We start from the raw sequence: 20,764 nt of genomic DNA, 5'->3' as shown, positions 1-20,764 counted from the left end.
GGAATTTTCATAAGACATCTATTTCAAACTCAGACATACCAGATGTGGATATCGACGATATCGACATAGTCAAATCGAATTCGATTTGATATCGAAGCTTGTTCTATACATCCATCACATAAACATAATTCGATATTGCAAGAATGCTAGATATTTGAAGATCCATCAAAGTGGAATGAAATGTGTACCACCACATTATGGCAAACGACACAGAGTAATATCTGGTCAGACCATTCAGAAAGCAAATCACAGCTATCATAACCTCCATGCGAACTAGGTTTAGGATAAGACACAGATCAGCTTACAGAGATAGAACACCTCACGGAAGGAGAAGAGATCAACCCAATTAAACCAACTGTCAGAAGAAAAATGTTACAGCCAAGGAAGGAAAATATAAAGTAGTCAACTAGTGCAGACACAGTGATATGGAAAGATTTCGATGATGAACTCGAAAACATTTTAAAAGCAATATTAGCAGGAAAAGGTAAGAGCAGTGACTTTCATTATTTACTTCGTAGGAAAGGAGAGATTTTGGGTTGATTACATCTGGGAGAAGAAAAAGAACACAACTTCAGAGTAACCGCAGACAGTAGAAGAAAAAGGAACGGAGAGTGGCATTCAGAAGGTTAAAGAAGAGGTATATGCTATGGAGTACGAAAGATAACAACAGTTAAGGAAGGAGACCTAGGATAATTTCAAACACTATCAAGAGCAAAAACACATATACTGGTAACATACAGAAAGAAAGGGACAAAGGGAAGAGTTCAATTCACAGCACAACCTTTTCTGCATATTAAGAGATTATTTGGAGCAAGAAGATCTGGTTTATTGGGAAACTCAAAGGATGAAGTCGAAGAACACCATAGACAGACACAAAGTGATAAAATGCGGGAAGAAGATCTGGAAGAATGTGAGAACCTAGCACACACCAGAGGAACCAGTATAACTATTTGCAATTGATGAGTCAGAACTGAAGTTTAACGAAGTGCAGGATGTTTTGAAGAAAGCAAGATCAGCATCAGTACCAGGGCCATATAGTATTTAGTATCGGGTACAAGAAATGTCCCAAGCTAAACTGCAGACGATTGTGGAAGTCTTTGAGAGTAGTTTGGAGAAGAAGAAAGATGATAGATGTATGGTATAAAACAGATGGATGTTTATTCAGAAGGGAGATAACTCCATAAAAGTTAAGCTGTTTTGAACTATCTCTTTACTGAACATCGAGGGTAAAATCCTACCAGTTTTAGCAAAGAACAACAAGGTTTCTGCTAAGTAATGAATGCATAGACTTATTGGTTCAGAAATGAGGCATGCCAGAGGTATCCGGATGAATTGAACATACTAGTGTTTTGACACAGATCTTAAGAGAATCAAAGGAGAAGAAAAGCGATTTTGGCTATATCTGGCTTATGCGTACTGATTCATTCATCACAAACTGGTAAATTTGACATTGCAAAGGTACTTTGTGTACCAAGGTGGGTAAAGTTGCGGGGCTTTTTTTAGATCCAAAGTTGGGGTAGGATGACTCTACCATCCCTCTTCTTTCCTTCATTTAGTTTTCACTAAGGCAAGGCTTTTTTCCCCCCTACGTACAAATGATAGGCACTTGACTAATTTTGCCTGGGCCCAAATACCCGGTGGTGAAAGTTACGGATTTTTTTAAGGTCCAAAGTTAGGGTAGGGTGATCATACTAGCCCATTTCTTTAAATCATAAAAAAAATCTCTACTGCAATTTCTGTAAAGCTTTTGAACCCACTAGATACAATTATATTGCACTTTTCAAAGATTGCCTGACCTTTAAATGTAAGTCCAAAGTTGGGATGAAATTATATGTTTGGAGAAGAAGACAGATGATAGATGTATGGTATAAAACAGATGGATGTTTATTCAGAAGGGAAATAACTCAATAAAAGTTAAGCTGTTTTGAACTATCTCTTTACTGAACATCGAGGGTAAAATCCTACCAGTTTTAGCAAAGAACAACAAGGTTTCTGCTAAGTAATGAATGCATAGACTTATTGGTTCAGAAATGAGGCATGCCAGAGGTATCCGGATGAATTAAACATACTAGTGTTTTGACACAGGTCTTAAGAGAATCAAAGGAGAAGAAAAGCGATTTTAGCTATATCTGGCTTATGCGTACTGATTCATTCATCACAAACTGGTAAATTTGACATTGCAGAGGTACTTTGTGCCAACCACAACAGGACAATGCTACAGGAATACTTTGAACACATTGAGAACTATTTACAGCTGGAGATTTCAACACAGCTTGGCCGATACTATGAGAAGGAATATTAACGGGATGTACATTGTCCTTATATTGTTTACAGCAGCTGTGAATCTTCATTATGAAGTCAGTGGAAAAACTAAGAAGAAGACCATTAATGTAATCAAGTAGAAGACAACCACCAATAAGAGCATTTATAGATGACATGACTGTTACCGCAAACCCAAAAATAGAGGGAAAATGGACCTTACAGGAGTTGGCAGGAATGATAAGTTGAGCAACAATGAAATTCAAACCCAGTAAATTGAAGAAGTTTAGTTATGAGTTAAAGCAAAGTGAGAGATGAAAATTTCGAATTAGAAGGGAAATTCTACCAACAGTTGGAGATAGAATGCTTTGGGAAAAGTTTGACACCAGTAGACAGAAAGCCACCATATACATACAAAGGCATCTGGTATAGGTAGATTGGCTGTAGAAGACAGACCAAAGTGTCTGCCAGGAAGATTCAAAGCTTGGATGTATCAACATGGTGTCTTGCCAGGAACACTACGGCCGTGCTTGGTATATGAGTTTTCCGTGTCCAAAGTTGAAGTTGACTTATACAATGCAGTGACCAAACAGCGATTACTAGTACAACTCACGTAATGCGTGGACTTAAAAGTTTAAAGTTAAAAAAACACGACAGGTCATGATGTAGAGAAACAGCAAAGATGCCAAAGTTAGAGGAGCCAAAATGAAGATCCGGACAAGAAGAAAGCAGGAAGCAGGAAGTTTGACAGACAGACAAAATAATAGAGCAGGAATAGCAATGCGGAAGTCATGAAGCAGCAATGTATATGGTTTATTTGGCAAGGAACTAAAAGCGGCGCCTTTTGCCTGGAGCGATGTTTGGAGTATGAAGGGATACTGTTTCAGCTTCAATCTGAGATCAGTGTATGATGTACTACCAAGTCCATCAAATCCCTATGGGTAGGGGTTGATAGAAGATCCAATGTGCACCTTTTATAAAGACGAACCAGCATCTCTACAACACGTGTTGTCGTCAACTTGTCAAGTGGCACTGATTTTTTTTAGAAACACATGCAGACCTGATATAGTTCACTTAACACATTAGCAGCGAGGTTGTACTTCATCAGGAGGAAGAAGAAAAAGGTAAAAATAACACATCACTTTTGAGAGCATGTCAGCACAACTTAAGGAAATGGATCCACGCAAGAGCAACAAACTAGAAGTGTACTACATATATCCAGCAATGTATGAGTTTTCGTGCCGCAATAGCAGCAATATGGCTGAGAACAGATATGGTTTTATGGTCACAGGGAACTGTTCAGACAGTCTTGCTGGAACTGACAGTCCTTTGGAAAGGATGTATGAGATACAGGAAAGAAAAGAAAAAAAAGAAGGTAAAATTCCAGCAGCTTGTATCAAATTGCCAACAGCAGGGATGGAGAACTTGTGTACATGGGGCTTTGCGGAATAAACAATATGACAAGCTCTCAGAACCTTAGGATTGGGAGGAGCAGATAGTGAGAAGTTTATTTCAGAATTGTATAGACAAGTGGAAGTGTCATCATAGTGAAGATAGGGGAGAAAGGTGATATATGTAAAAGTGGCAATTAGAGATATTAAATGATTTGAAGACATTTAGTGGAAATAATGAACTAATGATAGAATCGACTCTATAACAGCTCTGGTGAAAGCATCATTCAGTGACAGTGCAAAAGTTATACATCAGCTGACATATCGGGTGCAGCATAGGCCATCCAGTTTCAGAGTCAGACTGAGCCGGCGCACCTCTGGAGGTTGGTGTTGAATAGCGCCGAAACAGCCGATGATGGAGACTGCACCTGATAGTCCCCTGATAAAGGAACTGGATCATCATTGTTACGATGTTTACAAGGTTAAAAATATATGATTCTTAAAGTGCATTTTATTGATAGACATTATTAGATTATTTAAAAACTTCTAGGAGATCGTGGTTTGCCAGATGTTGGCAATTCTTCATGAATCAAGAATAGTAAAACTGCGGACCAAATATGTCATAAGGATCAACATCCAAACAACTACTTGATTCCTTCTACAACTCTGCAATATTAAACAGCGCGACAAATTCTCGCAGATGTATGCTTGTTTTCTGATTGTTCTTTTTATTTCGCATTATAAAGATCATCTTAGTGTTTATTTCTACTTTTTGAAACATTAACTATGTTTTATGTCAAGATGTTTCCTGTTGTAGTAGGTTTTTTTCTGATTAGGAATTTCCGAATGCTGATGTTGCGAGATGAACTAGACAAAATCTACACTTGCATAAAACGTTTGGGAAGTGAGCATATTAAGACGTTCGATTGTCATTTTTTGGAATTTATGGTTTTATCCATTTGAATGTACTATCACATTTTGCTCATTGATCCCGATTTTTCTTTTTATAAATCTTTAAAATGTATCATTAAAAGTCATCTGTAAAAGTCTTATAAAATCGTTGTTATCTTTAACAGCTTTAGAGAACTTTAACTTGTCAATGATAAAGCTATGAAAAGCCAAGAGATAACATTTTCCCGCTGAAATTCCAATGGCTTATATCTCGAAAGAAGCACATTTACCTTTATTTTATTTTTGCTCTTTTGGTTCCTTTGTCAATCTCCTATCATTATATACTAGTGTTATGAAAAGCTTGTTATTTTGAAACCAAAAAACGAACCTCCTTAAGATGAAATTCTTATGACAAGAATTCTTTTAACATTAATTTACGAACTTAGCGAAACAAACATTCAGATTTTAAATCAATGTTGTTAATATTAACAGTTTTTTTATTCTTTCCATTGCCAAACATTGTGTTTCCAATTTGGAAATATAAAACATAATATGTGATATGATTGCCAAAGAAACAACTCTCAACAAGAGACCGAATGACAAAATAAGTAACAACTATAGGTCACCGTACGGCCTTCAACAATAAGCACATCCAATTCAGCCTAGTCAGCTCTAAAAGGCCCCGAAATGACAATGTAAAAAAAAAAACTTTAAAGAGAAAACTTACAGCCTAATTTATGTACAAAAAATGAACGGAAAAACAAATTTTGAAACACAAGAACACACGACAATTACTGAATTACAGGCACCTGTCGTCGGACAGGTACATCTATAAGAAATGTTGCGGGGTTAAACATTTAGGCGGGATCCCTACCCTAACTAACATTGGTATAATAGAACAATATAAGAACGAACTATCAAAATCATTTGAACAAAGCCAAACTCATCAGATGGATAAAAATACAAATAGTGAAAATACAATTGGACGTGGCCTGGTACTTGTACATCCTAAAAGCAAGAAAAGACACTGAGTACATACCTTATAGTACTCGCAAATACTGACCGTTAGTTTCAAGCCACTAATGAAAAGAATCATGCATCTGAGACTAACTTATCAATCAGTACACATCCAACATCCAATGGATTTAGTGTAAAAACATCATAACCAGTTAGAAAAAAAAACATGACCTTGTGTTATGACGATACAGGTATCGACAGATCGTAGATCTATGAATTGGTAAATGTATATAACATAATAGTAATATTTAGTTTGCTTTTAATATACTGATAATAAAATCGATATTGAGACCCATGAAAACAATAGACAGTGTTGATTTGGTAACTTTTTAAAACAAATTTATTTGACGGATCGATAAGTATACCAGGATCGTTTTCTAAATTTCCGGGAATGGTAAACAATATTTCCGTAAAAAAAATGAGGATGTTCTTTTCCGTTTGAAATAAGTTTCTACAGGTACACCAAAACCATTTATCTAGGGAAGAATTAAGTATAGGATTTAAGTAATTTGGTACAGAAATCACTGGCTTAAAAATTTTACCAGTAATACATAAATGGCAAGTTTTTAAACATGTTCTGTTGTTGTTCCCTACCACCGTGCTTTTTTTATGTCACATGAATCTACAGTTCCATACTATAAAAATAAAAACAAATTAGTATTATCAGCTTTACTAACAACATGTAAAGTGGAAAGGGATTAATATAAGTTGCAAAACTTGTTTCCCAATCCACTCTAAATAAATATGTTTAATCTAACAACATGTTTTTTTCAGTAACCAGAATGTTTAATCAAATATACGGGGTTAATTGGGTTATTAGGCTACCTTAGTGGAAAATAATAGTCTAAAGTAATTGTATGTATTAATAAAAAGACATTCACTTTTATATCTAACGTGCTCTACAGGGTCAGTGTGAGCTTTTTTTAAAAAAAAGGTGTCCGTCGTTTGTAATCCGTAGTCGTCCGCAACCGACATTCGTTTATTTTTACAAAGACTTTCCTCAAAAATAAATCGCTCATCCAGATCTACTTAGTATTTATTGTCGTCAGTTGACTGTTGATTGTTGACAAATGTATATTGTGCTGATACATTTCTGTGTTATGTTTATGCATCTAAAGTGTAAACGGTGTTCCTGTTATTTATCAACTTTACAACTAGAAATTATGTGTTGTGTGAAATGGCTTTCCTTACTTTCGGCATCCTGTAAAGTAGTTCCTTAAATAACATTTTCTGTATACTTAACGTATAGACAATGTATAAACTATTAAAACGATAACCTTTCAAAAACAAAAGTGTTTAAATTTTTTTACTTCTGTTGAAAAAGCAGATTTCTTTCCTCATTTTGTTAAATGACTGAGAACTATATTATGTATCAATGTAGGGGGCGCATCTTTGTACGTTGTTCACCTTACCCCAACTTTGGACCTCCAAAAAAAAAGTTCCGTAACTTTACCCACCTGGGTATTTGGGCCCAGGTAACCTTAGGCAAGTGTCTATCATTTGTACCTAGTGGGCAAAAAAGCTTTTCCGTAGGGAAAATTTTGTGAAGGAAAGGAGGGGGATGGTAGGGTCCCCCTACCCCAACTTTGGACCTCCAAAAAAAAAGTTCCGTAACTTTACCCACCTGGGTATTTGGGCCCAGGTAACCTTAGGCAAGTGTCTATCATTTGTACCTAGTGGGCAAAAAAGCTTTGCCGTAGGGAAAATTTTGTGAAGGAAAGGAGGGGGATGGTAGGTTTGTGAAGGAAAGAAGGGGGATGGTAGGGTCACCCGACCCCAACTTTGGACATCCGAAAAAAAAAATCCGTAACTTTACCCACCTGGATCTATGGGCCCAGGCAAGCTGAGGTAATTGCCTATCGAGTGTACCTAGTGTTGTAAAAAGCTTTGCCGTAGGGACTTGTCTATGAATTAAAGAAGGGGGAGAGTAGGGTCACCCGACCCCAACATTGGACCTCAGAAGAAAAAAATCCGTAACTTTACCCACCTGGATCTTTGGGCCCAGGCAAGCTTAGGAAATTGCCTATCGAGTGTACCTAGTGTGGTTAAAAGCTTTACCGTAGGGACTTGGCTATGAATTAAAGAAGGGGGAGGGTAGGGTCAACCGACCCCAACTTAGGGGTCACCCTACCACATCCGGGACTTTTCCGTAGGGAAATGTTTACGGATTATAGTTATTTTACATACTAGCCTTGAATCTAAATAATTTTTTGTTTAGATTAACCAAAATATTTATGTCAAATCGTTCTCGTTCTATTTGACGTGTGTTGTTTTTACACTTATCACTTTTTTTATAAGAATGTAATTAATAAATTACTAGAGTGACTATTTACTTATGAATAATTTCCTGAACTAGCTTGTTCTTAGGCGAAAAGTGAATATAATGGTTATCAGCTTTTCTTTTCAATCGAATAATTTCTATAAGCTTGAAGATCTAATTGTATCGCTACACTAGTTTATTGTTACCCGTTGTTATAAATTGTTATTATTATTATTATACAGATAATAACCCATCCCTTATCAGAGAGAAAGGAGAAAGGGTTAATAGCTAAAACATTTTTTAGATTCCAATCTTTAAAAAAAAGTCGTATTTAGTACACGAATAAATAATTAAACTTTGTATGTGTTAAAATGGAATTACATTTCATCTTCCTAATGAAAATTATTTGTCATCATATTTATTTATTTGTCATCATATTTATAAGTACGTTTTGTGTTGTTGCAAGTCTTCGGTTTTTGGGCATGATCATGTTGGCGCGTTTTCTTATTGTTCGCTGGCTTATTGTTCGCTAGCTTGATTCACCTTATTGTTCGCTGGCTTATTGTTCGCTAGCTTGAGTCTGGTGGCGAAAGATACCAGATGAACATTTAAACTAATACGTTGAAAATAAGCTGACAACACAGTGCCTTAATAAAAAGACCAATAGAAAACAACATAATACAAAACACAGCATAGAAAACTAAAGATTCAGCAAAGTTATAACGCCATCTATTTGATTCATTTATCTCATACAAGAGGAATGAATTAGTCGATTATTTTTAAAAGAAACCCCATGACTCAAACTAAAAGAGATATTGTTTATACTGTAGAAGTCCCATTTTTTTTGTTTTTAATTTCCGCTTCTAGACTTAAGCTTCTTTGCGTCCATTTGAAAAAGCGTGTTCTATGCACTTTAGTATGCCAACATATTTTACAGAGTTTAGTTACGTCATGCATTATACCATTTCAAAATGGCCGCTCAGAGCCGTGATTTTGATTTTCTGAATTAATTTAGGTCCATAGCTTTACATGTTTTTTGTGACCTCAACTAAAACTCTGCAAAATTTGATGCTTTTATCACACATCGACTGGACTATTTCCCATGGATAAGAATGGGAAATCACCGAATTAGACTAATCACCTAATATTCACTTACAAAAGAAACACGACGAGTGCCATATGTAGAGCAAACCCTGCTTACCCTTACGGAGCACTTGAGATTACATCTTGTTTTTAAGGGTTCGCGTTGGTTAGTATTCTGCTTTCTATTTTGTCATTTAGTTGTGTTTATATTTTTTCCTGCATATCGCTGTCAATTTGTATTCGACATATGTCACATTTACTTCCTGTTATCACAATGTAATTAAATAGAAGACATGAACATGTAGCAAGTCAAAAACAAAGCAACACATAATATAAGATACATATATTTAAATTACAAACAAGTTTAAGAAAGATGTTACTCAAAAGGGCAATTAGTGTGTTACGGTGGCTGTTCCATTGATGTAATATCTCTTTTAACACATAGAATGTCAGCATGATAGTTGTTAGCAGCGGGTTATATATTATGCTGGTAAAAAACCCGAACTATATGCACTTTCTATCAAAATATGATAACCCTTCATAATAAGCATTTGTTCAACAGACACACTTTAGATATTGGAGTTGGAAAAAGCAAGAAATTTTGTATCGTTAATCTTTGAGATTTAAAATCACATTATCATATTTTTTTTTCGGAAAGAATCCCAACATTCAGAGTGACACGAAGTTTCAGTTTTTAGTTTGAACAAAAACCAGCAGAGGTATGGATTTCTTAACAGTGTTTTGTAAAATATTTCGATCAAGAATAGATTGTGCAGACCAGATACATTTTTATGTAAATGTGCGTTATGAAGATTTTTTTTAATGTTCTTCCATTGATCTATTTGTACCAAAATCATTCATATGGTATGCATAATAAAGCAAATGAAACAATTTGTTAAATGTAATTGATTTTCTGAATACCTATTGATACAAAGTCTTACATACATGTCGTAGGTACAAAATTGTACATGTATGGTGTGGTTGGTAATGGAACACATACCACATGAAGACTAAAATGAACATTTTGTCCTTTCTCAACGAATACCACCCACATTGTATAAGAATCTATGAATGGCGTCGATTCAATAAAATAACAAAAATATAAAATAAAACCTGTTTTTAATCTTACAACAATGAAGGAAAACAGTTGTCAATCCAAAGAACATTACATTATCATTTGAACAATACAAAAAGTCAATACTTGTAAAAAATACATGGCGTACAATTGTATAACATACAATTTTATTGCAAAGATACAAAGATGCCTAATATAATAGCGCTGATTATCATAATGACAACATTGAATGCAGTCAAATATTGCAAAAGTCGATCTAATGCTTTTGCAACATCTGTCCATGATATATTAGAAGGTGTGTTTTCCAATTTGTCGCCAGACTGTCCTTTTTTTAATTTGATTTCATTTTCATTTTTACAGTTTGCTTTTTCATCCTTTCTTATATCATACTGAAGTGTCTCCGTTGTTTTAAACGCCATTTTATTTTCCTTTCTAAGAATAATGGTTGCCATTTTTTGCAAAATCTTTGGAACTTCTTTGTCACCGCAACGAAAATGAAAATAAAATGTTATGATTATACCGAACGCTAAAGAACAGCTATATATCAATTGACCCAATACAAATATGTTAAAAATGGAAAGCGAATTGTTTGTTGAAGGTAATATATCCAAAACAGTTGTCAAAAAGACAACTAACATTAAAAGCAAACTTGTTCCAAAGGAGAGTCTCTCACCTGATTCAATGGGAACTAAAAAGGACAATCCGTTTAGAATAGTAATTACCATTACAGGAAATAGCAAATTTACCATCAGAAAAGTGGGTTTCCGAGATAAGATTATAATAAAATCTACTCCAGGAACAGGCGAATCTGAAGAATTTCTTACATTCGAGGATATCGACCATTCCGAATTTGAGTACACGTAATCTGTCAATATGGTTGACATCGTTGTCTGTAATTTAATATCCTGAATTAGGCTACCGGCTATAACAGTCACATTGCATTTATGTGTATCCATAGGATAAAAAGTAACATCTGTATGACACGTGGTTTTCAAGACCGATGTACACACTAACATTGCCCAACCATTTCGGTAATACGTCACAGTAGATGATACACCGCCTGCTGTACTGGCAAGCTGGCATAATGCATCCGTGTTGGCTTGGTTTCGAACATATATAGAAGGAATCCACACATCACGAAATCTTAGTCGCGTGTAAATGATATTTGATAAACCAGATGATTCCCATTTCATCCTTATTATTTCATCCGTCCAATTTAAAATAAATGATCCACTGAATGACATAATTCCAGATATAACATCAAAATTGATGACGGAATTCAAATAGAAATTTATATCCACTGCAACCAGATTACTTTGATCAATTCGAGGTGTAATTATATTGGAATAGTTCGACAACAACATTTTTTGCAACTCTTGCACTTCTGAATATTCAATGGATGTTGTCATGTATATCATCGCAACACACGTAAATAAATGGAAGATCCGTAAATATACCATACTTAATTATATGATTGTCCTTAATGTTTCGAAACAACCAGAAACGAGCTGTAAAGGATCTATGTCTAGTTAGGAATAACAGTACTGTGGTTGAAGAGTTGCTGCCGTCTATTCGCAGTTTGAAAGTCGTAAATGCAGTCGTAATAGCGACACGTATTGCAGCCAATGCAAGGTTTTTGTTATTGTACCCATTGTACATGTATTAGAATAAGTATTTATACCAATGTGAGGATTTGTGTTAAAAAATTGACAAATCTGTTATTAACTCCAAATTCAAACATAATACCATAAAGCACTTAAATTTATAGACAATTCAGTATTAAACCTTTTCAATATCTCTCGACACCGACTAATGACACCTACAGTTTACAGGTAAAATGGATGGGTCGTCTCAAAGACAAAAAAACATCCCGCTTCTCATTGCGTAACATATTGGATTGGCGGTTATATACTGAGTTAACTATATATAGCTTCAGAATATATATTAACCAAATAAATAAATATATATTGAACGTAGTTTTCAATTTAGACTCGTTTATATTTTTTGTTTGGGCATGTATCATATTTTCCCTCCGGTTTATATGATCCGTTCATCCTATATTGTCTCTTTAAATTCAAGAGCCAATCTTAAATTGAGAGTAAATTATATGGCCTTCCAAATACCGTTTCGATCCCTAACATCACTGAAGAGACATATATTGTCGAAATCTAGATCTGGTGTACTAAAGAAATATTGACACCGAATGTTTATGGCACAACATCGTAGCCACAAGTTAACAATTTTTTTTAATTTTTTTTTCTGTGACGTATTAAATTTATATTCAGATCCATTTTGTTACATCTTGTGATCAATTTTATTTGGCAATCGTCAATGGCAGTCAGCAGGGTTAAAGAACATCAGTTGTTCGACCTGTTAGTCAAATGCGATTTGTTTAAATATACTTTTTCACTTTTTTGGTCTTTTGGAAAATGTTGTTTGTGCTGTTTTTAGACCCTTCTACAACGAAATTTGTTTGACATGCACACGTATAAAAATTGCGGTTTTTATCCAACGCAATCATAGGTTTGAACGTAGTTTTCAATTTAGACTCGTTTATATATATATATATATATATATTCATCATATAATCTTCTTATTTTGTATGTATTTAGAAGAAATTTCATGTTGAATTGATAAAAAAAAATATACTGCAATCAGTATGCATCCCTTCAATTTAATGATTATGTGAGTCTTCACCAAATATTTGCCGCATGCTAGTAATGATCGTTGGTGTAATAGGTTTTATGAAATTTTTCAAAATTTGTAAAAAATAATTACTTTCAAGTCTGTCCGTCCGTCCGTTTCACACTTATGAACACGACCAACTTGGTGTTTTTTCACCGATCTTCACCTTAGTTGATGTACATATTCAATTTCTGGAGCGAAAATCACATAATGATTGTTAAAGTGGAAGGAAAATATCACATCTATTTTTCATCGACGGACTTCTCCGCTTCAAGATATCTTGTGAGAGTTGATGTTTTTCCTTGATGAATTTTGAAAAAAATATATAATTGACTTCTCGTTTCAAGGTTACAACATTTAAGAAGTGCATTTTTTTGGTACATAGTTGCGTATGATATTAAAATTATATTTTAAGTTGTTGGTTTATACTATAGAGTTTGTTTAAAACATTTCAAACTCATTTTGGACAAGAAAACAGCATACCTTGTCCCTCCGTCGTAGTGTCCTTCCCCCGTTCCTGAAAATGACCTTTTGGTTTCTTACAAGAAGTAGAAAAAATTGTGTTGATTTTGTTTATACTCTGCCATTGCTATATTTTGTTTTGTTTTCATCGGGTCAATATTTTTTTCTCTGTGTTCAATTCCGGTATATAGTTTTGGTTATAGAATAAAAAAGAGAAATGTGCCAAAGAGACAACAACCCGACCATAGAGCAGACAACAGCAAAAGGTCAACAACTGGTCTTCAATTCAGCGAGAAATCCCCCCACCCGGTGGTGTCCTTCAGCTCGCCCCTAAACAAATTTATATACTAGTTCAGTGATAAGGAACGACATACTTAACTCCAATTTGTACACAAGAAACTAAAATTAAAAATCATACAAGACCAGAGGCTCCTTACTTAGGACAGGCGCAAAAATGCAGAAAACTTAATCGAGTGATTGGTGAATACAGAATTGAAGTGGAACATCAAATTGGTGAATTGAAAAGATACAAAGTATTGAGTACATTATGGAGGCACTCAAGGCCAAAACTGACAGACATTGTGGAAACATGTGCTGCCCTTGTCAACAGACATAAAACATTGTTTGATTAAATATTTACTAAAATAAAACGTGCTTTTAGTTTTTCCAAATTTCAACAGGACAGCTGAAAGCTCAACATCTTAAAACATGAAATGTGACTTAGATAAATTTAAAAATCCATGTCATTCGGACTCTGTAGGAAAGTTGTATCATTGTCAATGAAAGCAATAAAATCAATAATGATCTCCCTTTTTTAATTTTTGAGACGACCCCTCACATTTTACCTGTCGTAGTCGTTGTCAACTGTAGGTATCGAGAGATATTGAAAAGGTCTATTTGTATGTTCTAATAAACACAAAAACAATGTGTTTGTTTTGTTTTAAACTTAATGTACGATTCTATTTGAAGATATTATATCAATTTATTCTTTTATCAAAACCATTAACTCATTTTTGAAACAACTGTTTTAACTGCTATACACGACAGTTTTAACAAATCAATAACCGTTATATGGTGCTTAATGGGTATTGATTTTTAATTTTAAAGCGAGAAGGTTTACACTGTATAGCAAATCAAAGAGCAAATTAGCAATAAGCAAACAAAAACTTGTACAAGACAAGACAAGACAAGACAAGACAATAATTTATTTGAGTCTCACCTCTTCTAAAACATTTACATAATATTACAATTTAAATATTACAATATAAAACAAGAGCCACTCTAAAAAGAGTTATGAGAGACTATAAAAAAAGGTATATACATGTACAATTCGCATTCGAAACGTTTTACGTTCTACTAACGTCAATTCTAATTCGAATTGCAATGCGCGTCAAATTTTTTTACTGTCCAAACGACTTTAACTTTTTATTCGTATTTTTAAAACAAAAACTTATTTCTTATTCAAATTTGGTAATTCGAATTAGCCAATTCGAATTAAAAAAGAAGAGTGTGTGAACGCGATAAGCGAATTCGATTCGCATTCGATTCGAATTCAATTCGAATTAAATGTCCGTGTGAACGAGGCATTTGAAATGTATAATACTATTGATGAAAGTAATCTCCCATACGATTTAAAAAAAAAACTTGCAATTTTAGCTCACCTGGCCCGAAGGGCCAAGTGATCTTTTCTCACCACTTGGCGTCCGTCATCCGTCGTCCGTCGTCCGTCGTCGTTAACAATTTACATTTTGAACTTCTCCCAATGAACCACTGAATGGAATGGAACCAAACATGGCATGAATGCTCCTTATGAGGTGCTGACCAAGTGTTGTTACTTTGTTGCCGATCCATCATCCACGATGGCCGCCAGCGGGGGACTAAGTACAACAAAGGACCCTATGGGAAATGCATACAAAAGACATCTTTTAGAGAACCACTGAATTGAATGTAACCATATATGGCATGAATGTTCCTTATGAGGTGCTGACCAAGTGTTGTTACTTTGTTGCCGATCCATCGTCCAAGATGGCCGCCAGCGGGGACTTAGTTTAACATAGGACCCTATGGGAAATGCATACAAATGACTTCTTTTAGAGAACCACTGAATTGAATGAAACCAAACATAGCAGAATGTTCCTTATGGGGTGCTGATCAAGTGTTGTTAATTTGTAGCCGATCCATCATCCAAGATGGCCGCCTGCGGGGGACTTAGTTTAACATAGGACCCTATGGGAAATGCATACAAATGACTTCTTTCAGAGAACCACTAAATAAAATGAAACCAAACATAGCATGAATGTTCCTTATGGAGTGCTGACCAAGTGTTGTTACTTTGTAGCCGATCCATTGTCCAAGATGGCCACCAGCGGGGGACTGAGTTTAACATAGGACCCTATTGGAAATGCATACAAATGACTTCTTTTAGAGAACCACTGAATGAAATGATACCAAACATGGCATGAATGTTCCTTATGTGGTGCTGACCAAGTGTTGTTACTTTGTAGCCGATCCATCATCCAAGATGGCCGCCAGCGGGGGACTTAGTTTAACATAGGACTCTATGGGAAATGCATACAAATGACTTATTTTAGAGAACCACTGAATGGAATAAAACCAAACATGGCATGAATGTTCCTTATGAGGTGCTGACCAAGTGTTGTAACTTCGTAGCCGATCCGTCATCCAAGATGGCTGCCAGTTGGGGACTTTTGAATGAAATTAAACATGTTCCTTTCCTTATAAATGAGGTTGTGTTGTCACTTTTAGCCAAATTTATATTTTTGTATATGATTTCAAAAACCCAAGTATAATCGTGAGCGATACAGGCTCTTGAGAGCCTCTAGTTTAGTTTGGGGACTTTAACTGCCAGATTGAATATTTTGAGTTTCTGTTTATGCATACCCGTAGCCAGGGGTAGTTCGAATGAACTCCTTCTTGAAAACAAATAAGCACTTTTAAAGTCACCGTTCTGAATTATGACTGTTAAAGTCGAGTTCGTGAGTCCAAATAACCGTCCCTTCGAAATTCCTGGCTACGGGCCTGTATTGACATGAAACGTTATGCTGTTGTTGAGATTGGAAAAGTTATATCATGTGTTGTCGTCTTTCTTGTGTCTTTATTATGACATAAAAAAAGTATGCTTGAAAAGGGCATGCCGACATGGAACATTAAGTTTTACATTGTTTAAATACATTGGTATGAACTAAAAGTGACAAACTTTGAAAGAATTTCGTAATTTTTGCTTTTCTTTTCACTTGGCGTATGCATTCCGTCGTCGTCATCGTCAGTTCACTCTGGGTCAAATTTAGACGAAACTACAATCATTTTTTGTGAAATTATTTTTTTTTTAAATGTGCCAAACTATGTCGTCTGCCACTGAATCTGGCGACTATACCATTTGTTGACCTCTTCGGAATTACATGTTTCCTCCGCCAATAAAATCTTGCCGCCACGAAAAACATGTAGCAAATAGTGCTTAAAGTGGCGTTAAAAAACAAACAAAACCATATACAATATATAATATACCAAATATGAGTAGGTTTATGCTGCAGGTAAATATGGTCAGACGCTTAGGGCTAAATGACAGTTCCACTTTTGGTGCTACATGAAAAACATGAAATAATTTAAAGTAGATTTAATACATGATTACATTCAAATTATATTAGTCGATACGTGATGAAATTTAAATGGAATTGTAAATATTTTGTTTTTTCGTTCGATTTCTGGAGGCGGCTAAACATACTGTCTCCTTTCAACAGTTTTGGAAAGCTTAATAACGCTTTGTCGTTTTAAACAATTAATCTAAATTGGAATGCCATTCGTTTGGGGTTATCATAGGACTTCCTCATACTAAAAACGTATTTGAGTGCATTCGGGTTTTAAATTGCGATGACCAGTATAGAACATAAATATGCACAAAAAAACCTACACACGGTCATTTTTCGGGATACATGTATATGTTGTTATTGAGGGGAGAAATAGTGCCATTAGAAATGCAACACATCCTATTTCTAATCAAATTTAAAAAGCATTTATACAATTTAAAGTAATTATTAACAAACAATAGAATTTTAATGATGTTTAATCATTGATAAAATCTTTCGCATATGATACCATAATGCACTCAATATATATACAAAACAGTATTACATTTTCTGATCAACATCAAAACTATTTGTTTTAAACATTTTTTAACGTTAACGTAAGCTTATTTCATTATTTTCAACATTCGTAGAAACCTTTTAGATTTGTTCGCATATATAATTTTATCACAGATAATGGTCATTGCGAGTATAAGAACACTCATAGTAAAAGGGCATGAAGAATAAAAATTGATTGCAGAAAAATACAAGGATATAAAAACCATCCATCACACGAGGACACATGACTGAGTGTTTTCAATAATGGACAAGTGTTGTATGTATGTATGTAGTCCGAGATTACTCTGACGTCCAACGGCTGTTATGCCAGACAAGCTTGGGCGTCCCACGGCCCCAGCTTGTCTGGCATAACAGCCGTTTTACGTCAGAGTAATCTCGGACTAATCTGCATGTTGAATCCGTGTTAAGGGCGCATTGCATTTGCGGCAATTTTTGAAAATTACAATCTTTCATTTGCGCAACAAGGATTTATTTCATTTGCGCCATTTTAAAGGTAAATAATTCAGGTAAGATATAATGGAAAAGTTAAGTATTCATTCCTCTAAAATGATTGTCTATACAGTATTCCCCCTTGATAATTGAGCGAGTTCAATGCCATACTCATTTCTGGAGCTGAAAGTCACTAAGGTTTATAGTTGTATATAGTGTTCAGGTGTTCGAGGTGTCAAGATGGACATTTTCAATTTAGATATAAACCATTGTGTAAACAGAATAATTTAGTCTGTATTTTTTTGTATGACCAAACATTTAGATCATTAGATCATATGTTCGGAAAATTGGAGACAAGCCGTTTAGTGGTACCCCAAATAAAATTAAACCTTGCAAAGTAAGTATATCAACTGACATGGACTGCAAGACTATCTTTTTGGTCAATATGGTACGTCCATTAGAGGGGGGATTTTTCCAACATGAATACATCAGGATTATCGCTTACAAGTTTTGTGCCAGGATAGACTTATTATTTTACTATTTTGCATCATGCTTAGAACTGTTCCAATGTTTTACTTCAGTATGAAGTGCATTCTTTTATGTTTTATATTATCAAGTTGATTTATAACAGAACTGTGTTTAAACAAGGTTTTATCTTGGCGCAAACGAAAGATTTTTTTGGCGCAAATGAAATGCCAATTGGCGCAAATAAAATGCCAATTGGCGCAAATGAAATACCAATTGGCGCAAAAGAGAAGCACCGGGACAAGACTAGTGTGAATACAATACATGATAGGCTGTTAACTACCTGTATGTACAACAGTGTCTATCACACGTTCATAAAATTTAAAAACAAAATTGAACATTTTTATTTATTATGATATACAAGAAATGTGGTAAAACAAACAATTGTTGTGTCACCTTTAATTTGAAGAGGACCATCACCAGTTGTAAATGTTTCTATATTAAATGTCCTTTTCTCTTTGTCTATAATATATTTGTCAAATTTTAAAGCGTTTGAAGTCAATCTTACATGATGATATTAAAACATGAAACACGTGACATACGCAGTAAACATATTACACTAAAGAATGGAACAAATTATAATAAATATATACAGACTATCAAATCACACGTTTAGCACCTATAAGCTTACTTTTATAAAGGCTAAGTCTCTAAATATAAAAATATAAAAACTAGTTAATTGATATTCTGAAAAATCAAATAAAATAGCGAATGAAACTTGAAAGTATTACTAACCTTTCATGCTGAGTTGGAATTCGATTCCCAATAACTAACTCGAATTAGTATAATTCGCGTTCGAAACGTTTTACGTCCTAACGTCAATTATAATTCGAATTAAAATGCGCGTCAAATTCGCTTTTAAAAATACTGTCCAAACGACGTCAACTTTTAATTCGTATTCACAAAAGCGTATTTCTAATGCGAATTAGCCAATTCGAATCAATTCGAATTAAAAAAGAAGAGTGTGTGAATGCGATTTGCGAATTTCATTCGCATTCGATTCGAATTCAATTCGAATTAAATGTACGTGTGAACGAGGCATAAATGTAAAAGAGCAAACTTTGGTCGATAGTTTTTAACTCGTGTCTAACAATAACAAATTTTATAGATATTAACATACATTTACGCATAGGTATCAACTACAAAAAATGGCTGATATGTTAAGGATGTTCCTGCTTTTAAGTTTTCTTAGACTGGTGTTTTATATTTGTAATTTTCAACCATATAAAAAAGAAGATGTGGTATGATTGCCAATGAGACAACTATCCACAAAAGACCAAAATAACACAAACATTAACAACTATGGGTCACCGTACGGCCTTCTCTTCGAGAAAACTAACGGCCTTATTTAGGTAAAAAAATGAAAGAAAAACATATATGTCCACTCTGTGTATTTGTTATCCATCTGACGAGTTAATCCTTTTTCAACTGATAATTATTATTCATTTTTATGTTGTAATGTTACACCACTGTCCCAGGTTAGAGAGAGGGTTTTAAACCCGCTATCTTACATGTTCAATCTTGCCACATTCTAATGTGCCTGTCCCAAGTCAGGAGCCCGTAATTCAGGAGTTGTCGTTTCTTGCTTTGTTACATATTTGTTTTCGTTATCTTTTTTTTACATAAATTAGGCAGTTAGTTTTTTGTTTGTTTTATTTTTGTCATTTCGGAGCATGCGGTATGTGCTTTACTCATTTTTGAAGGGCAGTACGGTGACCTATAGTTGTTAATTTCTGTGTCATTTGTGAAGAAATTTTTATAGGCAATCGTCGCATATTTTCTTTTTTTCTATTTGATCGTATATACTAGACGTACCTGATGCTAGTTTGCTCAGATACTCCTAAGGCGTAAACAGATTTTAGTTTCTCTTCATTCTGAATGTCAACATTTATTTCGTGAAAATAATTACATTAAGTTTCATATTGTTCCAATAGTAGGATCTTTTTCGGGATTTCGGGATCGGGTGTTTTTAAGGGCGGGATTTCGGAATTGATCATTTCGGGATTCGGGAATTCTTTTTTCGACTTTCGGGATGTCAGGATGTTAATTTCTTTAAATTTGGGACCTCGGGATTTCGGGATCAGGACTCTTTATTATCAGCTTTTCGAAATTATCTGGTTATCTTCATGTAGTGCAAATAAAGTCTTGTTTGTTTTATAGTTTGTAATCGAAAAACGTGTGCCAATTTCAATTGTATGGGAAATCTATGTAGAATAATTTCCCGTCAAATTTTCCAGGGATTTATATATACATCTCAGAAATAAGCTCACAAAGCCTTTATTTTTTCTACTCTTTTAGTTCTTTTATTCAAATATACTATCAATTCATAACAGTCTTTTGAAATGCTTGTTATTTTAAAACATTAGCGAACATCCTTATGTAAATTTTTCACTAAAATAACGTGCTTTTGTGCGCATAAGGTATTTAGTTTTGCAAAACAATAACAAATGTAACTACCTAACCAAAATATCAAATGTCAAAATTACCGAACTACAAGAAAAAATTTCAAAACGGAAAGTTCTTTATC

This window comes from Mytilus trossulus, chromosome 1 (assembly GCF_036588685.1).
Source record: "Mytilus trossulus isolate FHL-02 chromosome 1, PNRI_Mtr1.1.1.hap1, whole genome shotgun sequence".
In the NCBI taxonomy this organism is placed as follows: Eukaryota; Metazoa; Mollusca; class Bivalvia; order Mytilida; family Mytilidae; genus Mytilus; species Mytilus trossulus.
Note: the sequence above shows the minus strand (reverse complement) of the source record.